The following is a 5,600-nucleotide window of genomic DNA, read 5'->3' as shown; positions in this document are numbered from 1 at the left end:
GTTATTTCAGAAAAAAATATCAGTATGTATTAAAAAAATAAAAAATTAAAGTAATAACCTGCCTTAATAATCAGGTCTAAATGAGAGCTCCCAGCTGCCACTTTTTCATTATCTGGATGATTTTTTATCTAACTTTTGGCAGTTCATATGTCCCAAATTATGTGATTTTAAGTTTTCAGTAGGTTTTCCAGAAACAAAACACCCGTTTGCTTCATTTGTAGTTATATATGCAAGGCTTTTGATTTTTTGTGCATATTTTTTCTTTTGGTATAGACTGTTATGCAACAAAATATTTAAGTAAAAACATAGAAAGCAAAGACGGAATCATTAGCTTCATAATTTGCAGTATCTAGGTCCCTGTCACTTTTTTGCTTAGTGCTATTTCTATTAAATTTCTTCAAGTTCTTTAAAGGTTATCAATTTGTGTTGCATATGGATGTTACGAGGAGGTGCAAGTTATTGGTATGTCAATCACAATTACAATGAGTGAAACATCGAGCAAGCTCCAATTTATCTAACGTTACTTTGGTTAATTTTTTGTTGTATTTTTGTTGGGTTTTTGGGGGTGGGTGGTGTTGATTTTGGGTTTGTGGGGATTTTGTTGGGTTTTTGTTTGCTTGATTTTGTCTGGTTTTGATTTTGTTGTTTTATGACTTGTTTTTTTTTGTGGGGGGAAGGTCAGAGTTCATTAAAAGACTGGGTCAATTTTAGAAAGATGTTTAGGTTGTTTTTTTTTAACAGGTTGGAACCTATTTCACAGTCTAAATCATACACATGTAGAACTACAACAGGGACACATTGTGCATTTACAAATAAAAAAACAACTGTCGGATTCACACAATTTCAGTACGAACTTGGCAGATTTTTTGCTTATTCCTGGCAGTGTTGAAAGTATGCTTGTTCTTTCATTTTTTTTTTCTGTGTCTACTAGGCCCAAAGCCAATACATACACTCACATATGGGGAATGCTTGGTACAAACAGATGTTAAGAGATGAATTCTTCTAGTATTGGCATCTGGGCCTAGGTCTGGTCCCTTGGTATATTCCTCTCTTTGACTCCTTGATTGGTTCTGCTGCTGGCTGCTGTGACATCTGTTCAGCTGTCTGCAGGCTTGGTAAAATGCTGCTGTCTTTCTTTATCTTTCTGGATATCAGATTTCTTTGATACTCTCAAGAGCATGAAAAAATTAAATTTTATTTTGTTTTGCTCATCAATAGGGTAAAGTATGGATTTGCTAAATGATTCCATAGAGAAGGAAAGGACTCCATCTCCATGTCTCTATTTATTTATTGTGAAAATATAGACTCTGTTCCATGTGTTTATATTTTCTTGCATAATTTACTTGGAAGGTGATTTTTGTTTGTTTGATTTTATTAATGTGTATCCATACTACATCTGCACTTACTACTTTAAAACAGAAAGAAAGAAAAAGAAAAGCACTCACTACTTTAAAACAAGATCCCTGTGATAACCCATTTATCATTTAAACAATTTCTCTTTAAACAAAATTCAGTGTGGTAGTATTTTTTGGCATGCTTTAATAATTTACTAGAGGGGGAAAAGACCGGGGGTGGGAGAAGGATATGATGATACATTCAATAATTTCAAGTCTTTTTCTGCTATGCCTGGTTGTGATTAAAATTGTGTGATCCTTTCCTGTGACCATCAAAAGACTTAGTAAGTGTGTGAGGCTTTTATAGTCTTGACATGCATGACCAGGTTAATATATGTTGCTACATATTAAGTTATATTAAAGATTTATTTTCAATAAAAAATTAGTTGGATCCTGAACTCTATTGGCTACTTCTTTCAAATGCCATATGTTTGTATTTTTCTCAGACTGAAATCTCTTCTTTTTTTAAGTGGGACTGAAGCACCTCCTGTTCCCCACTTCACTGCACACCAGAGCACAAGACTCTAGTGTTACAGAGCTTCTTTCCTTTGAAATCTGTGATCACTTGAAGGCTGCAGTTACTCAGGCAAGCTTTTTTGAAGCAAATGCTTAACTACAAACAAGAGCAGAGCAATCAGAAAAAAGAAAGGTTAAAACAACAATTCTTAGATCTCAGTATTTCCTCTATGAGGTAGGTAGGTTTAATTTATTTTGAGTGCTTTAACTCTTCTGAGAATAGAGTTAGTGTTTTTTTCTCATTGTTTTCTCAGTTACTGAAATGAAAGGCTTTGTTTAATTTCATTTAATAATGGAGTTTCTTTTTTGTTTATTTACTGTTTATGGCTGTGGAAAAATCAGTTTTGAATGTATTGTCTCTGTACTTTACTTTTTACATTATATTTTGAAACAGATAGTTAGAATACTTGTTACCCTTAAAGGAGAACCTTTTTCCCAGAAAGAGTATTTGTCGTATCCACTTTCAGATTTCAGACTAAACTGGTTGAGTAGAAATGATAGTCTTGTCTAACCTAATTCTAGAAACCTAGGCAATAGCAGGAAAGAAATAAACAACCCCAAACAATTGATACATGCACTTTAAGAATGAGATCATCTTTGGGAACTGGACTAGAGAACAGGTATCCCATTTTAAAAAGGTAAAAATGAATGTAAAAGTGGAAGCATGACTTAGATTAGAATAGAAAAGAAATTCTCATAGGCTAGCATTATATGCATTCTGCTATGGACTCTAAGTATTATATTTGCATATATATATATAGTTACTGATCTTTTCCCAGAGTAATAAAAATACAAGTACCCATTATTTTGTGAGTTTTCAGTAGAAGAAAAATATAGCCAATGATACTTTATACTAGTTATGCCCAGACATTACAGCTGACAGATTTACCTTTGTGATAGTAAAAAATTTGATTAAAAAATATTAATTACTCTTTGCATTGATAAGCAACAAAGATCTTAAGATTTTAAGAAAATAACTTTGTATTTATTGATGCTCTTATATTCCTCTTAAATTAACTATAATAGATCTGATTTCAAAAGGAGGACTTGAGCAATACTGCTAGGTAGTCAATTTTCTTATGCTTCATACAGTCTAACATGATAATTTAAAGCATAGATTGAAAAAAATTCACAGATTGAAAAATTTAATCACTCAGCTGCTATCAGTCATGTACTGTGAGAACCCAGGGCACAGGGAATATTTCTCTGTCTGCTCTGAGGGGACCTGGCCCCCAGAGAAGCACTGACTTTGATCCTCATTCATGGAGAAAGCTTCCAAGACTTCAAGATAGACTAGAGTCCACAAAAGTGTGAAATAGATTATAGAGAGTAGTATAGCATGTCACTTGGGTGAGAAATTTAGGTTTTGGGATTTTTAGTATGTTGTAGATGGGAACCAGATGTAGGTTTTAGGGCAGAGGCAGGTTGTTCTTCTTCACCTTCTTCTTCCTTCTTCTTCATGGGTTTGGGTGATGTCTTGTAATTGGGCAGAAAAGTCTGCATTGCAGGCTTCGAATGTCAGTTATTGAGTTAAAAGGGAAAATTATCTAGGTGTCATCTCTTTATTGGATAGCTTGGTCTTAAAAGACCTTTTAACAAGAGATTATTAGGCCATTTTTGCAGTTCTTTTCCAGCGCGCAGAGCCTGGTATAGATGGTGTGCAAAACTTTAGACAAGATAACAATAAACAAGAGGCTGAAGACCAAAAAAATCCCGTGTGTCTCCTTTTCCTGACACAGAACCACTCCAGGAGGGTTTCCCCCTGACAGGGGAACCCCCAGGGAGGGGCCCAACAAGGGGTGAAGAAACTGATAATGTACAACCCCAATCCCAGCATTATATAAAAATATTAAAAATAGTTCATTTCATCCATGCTACCTTGTGGCACAAGTTATTTGAATAACTCACTTCCTATCTGAATCCCAGTATGTCAAATTAATAAAGGATCTAGTTCATCCTACATAAACCATAATATGGAGGTTTAACTGATTGTTATAAAGAGAGCCTCTACATGCCAGTTGCCTTTCCCATTCAATGTGAAGAGAATGTGGCAACTAAGCTATTTATTCTTATTCTACTTACTCTATCATTACTTTACATTACATTAACTGCACACCAGCCACCCTGCACACTTAATCAGGTATAGGTCCTCTAAACCTCTGCATCATTAACTATTTACCAAAAAGTCATTATTACCTGATTGCTGTTCAGCAGTCTTTGTAAAATGAATTGGTGGTCTCAGGCAAATGGCCACAACTCAAAGAGTTTGTGTGCATTTGGTATTGCTTTAATCTGTGATTGAAAGAGTGAGAAAATAGCATACAGAGTGGTACATCACCCACTGAATTATACTGTGACATGAAAAGGTGATCTCTGCAGCTAAACCTTCTAAAGCCACATGACAACTTTACACAGTGAAGGCAATATGGTTTGTTTGCAGCAATGTCTGTTTAAAAACTGGGATTTTGTGTGTCCAGAACTATCAGTCAGTTAAAATAGACTACAGGCACATGGACATTACAGAAGAATTCAATTAGGTAAAGACATAAGAGGGCTAAGAGGGCTAAGGATGACAAATGTCAAAACTCTAAAGAAATCCTGGAACATTATTAGTGCAAGACCACAACACTTTGGGAACTGGTTAGCAATAATAAAACTGAAAAAAAAATGGAAAAGTGAATCTGGTCTGTAGTGAACATCTTTCCATCTCCAACTCCTTAGTTACAATATTTGAATGAGTTAGTTTCTGAATGTCTTGCTCACAGATTCAGTTTCTGGTCCTAGTTCAGATTTCTATAAAGGAGGTAAATGTGTATAATGTGTCAGTGAACCAGTGTGTATTACTGAGAATGTAAATATATATGATGGAGAGCTATTTTTTAAAATTTATTTTTAGATAGAGACATAAAATTGAAAGTAAAATTTTTGTTCCTACAAAAAATATACTCTGTGTTCCTAAGGGTAAGAATTATGAAGTACATACAAAGTGTACATTTCAGTGTGGGAAGTCTCTCAGTGTTGCATTTGTGTTAGACAGAAAACTTTTGCACATATTGGTGAACTCTAATTCAAACTTGTGTTTTGAGTATTAGTAAGGCTCTTCCCATTCAGAAGATTTTTGCTAATTAAAATCTGGATAAATAATAAATGCTATAATTTACATATTTAGGGAAAAACTTAAAATTAATCAATAGAGTTTAGTCTCTATATTTTATTCTTATTTTTCAATCCATAGAAACTCAACATGAAACAGAAAAAAAAGAAGAAACTTTGTATAATAATACACAAAAAGTTTTCAAAAATAGGGTAAAAATTCCCAAGAAGAGCTAGCATTTGACAAATCATGACATTACTTAAGTGTTATGTGGCCATTCTGACAACAGAATTATAAGAGATAATGCTATAACTTTAAATATTGATGTCACGTCAATGCATAATCATAGTCTAACATTGCATTATGCTAACAGTAAAAATTTATCATTTTAAATGGTAATATATTCCTAGGTATGTACCTTTCTGTACCTACTAGTTTCTCTACCTACTAGTTTCATCCATCTAGCTCATCCTTTTATATGTTTGTATAACATATAAAAGGATGAGCTTTTATAACATATAAAAGGATGAGGAATAAGCTCATCCTTTTATATGTTTGTATTTTGCATGATTCTTGAATCTGTTACTATAGCAGGA

The 5,600-nt window shown here is 33.7% G+C and overlaps 1 long non-coding RNA gene across 1 annotated transcript; it reads right to left on the bottom strand.

The window, feature by feature from the left end:
* Positions 1-724: 724 nt before the first annotated feature.
* LOC137467008 (uncharacterized) lies at positions 725-4,341 on the bottom strand. Its single transcript, XR_010995371.1, has 2 exons — positions 4,090-4,341; positions 725-2,007 (listed from the first exon to the last, which is right to left on the bottom strand). It is a non-coding gene; the product is annotated as an uncharacterized lncRNA (long non-coding RNA).
* Between the last annotated feature and the right edge of the window lie 1,259 nt (positions 4,342-5,600).

This window comes from Anomalospiza imberbis, chromosome 2 (assembly GCF_031753505.1).
Source record: "Anomalospiza imberbis isolate Cuckoo-Finch-1a 21T00152 chromosome 2, ASM3175350v1, whole genome shotgun sequence".
Classification (NCBI taxonomy): Eukaryota; Metazoa; Chordata; class Aves; order Passeriformes; family Viduidae; genus Anomalospiza; species Anomalospiza imberbis.
This window is presented reverse-complemented; position numbering and strand designations above follow the sequence as displayed.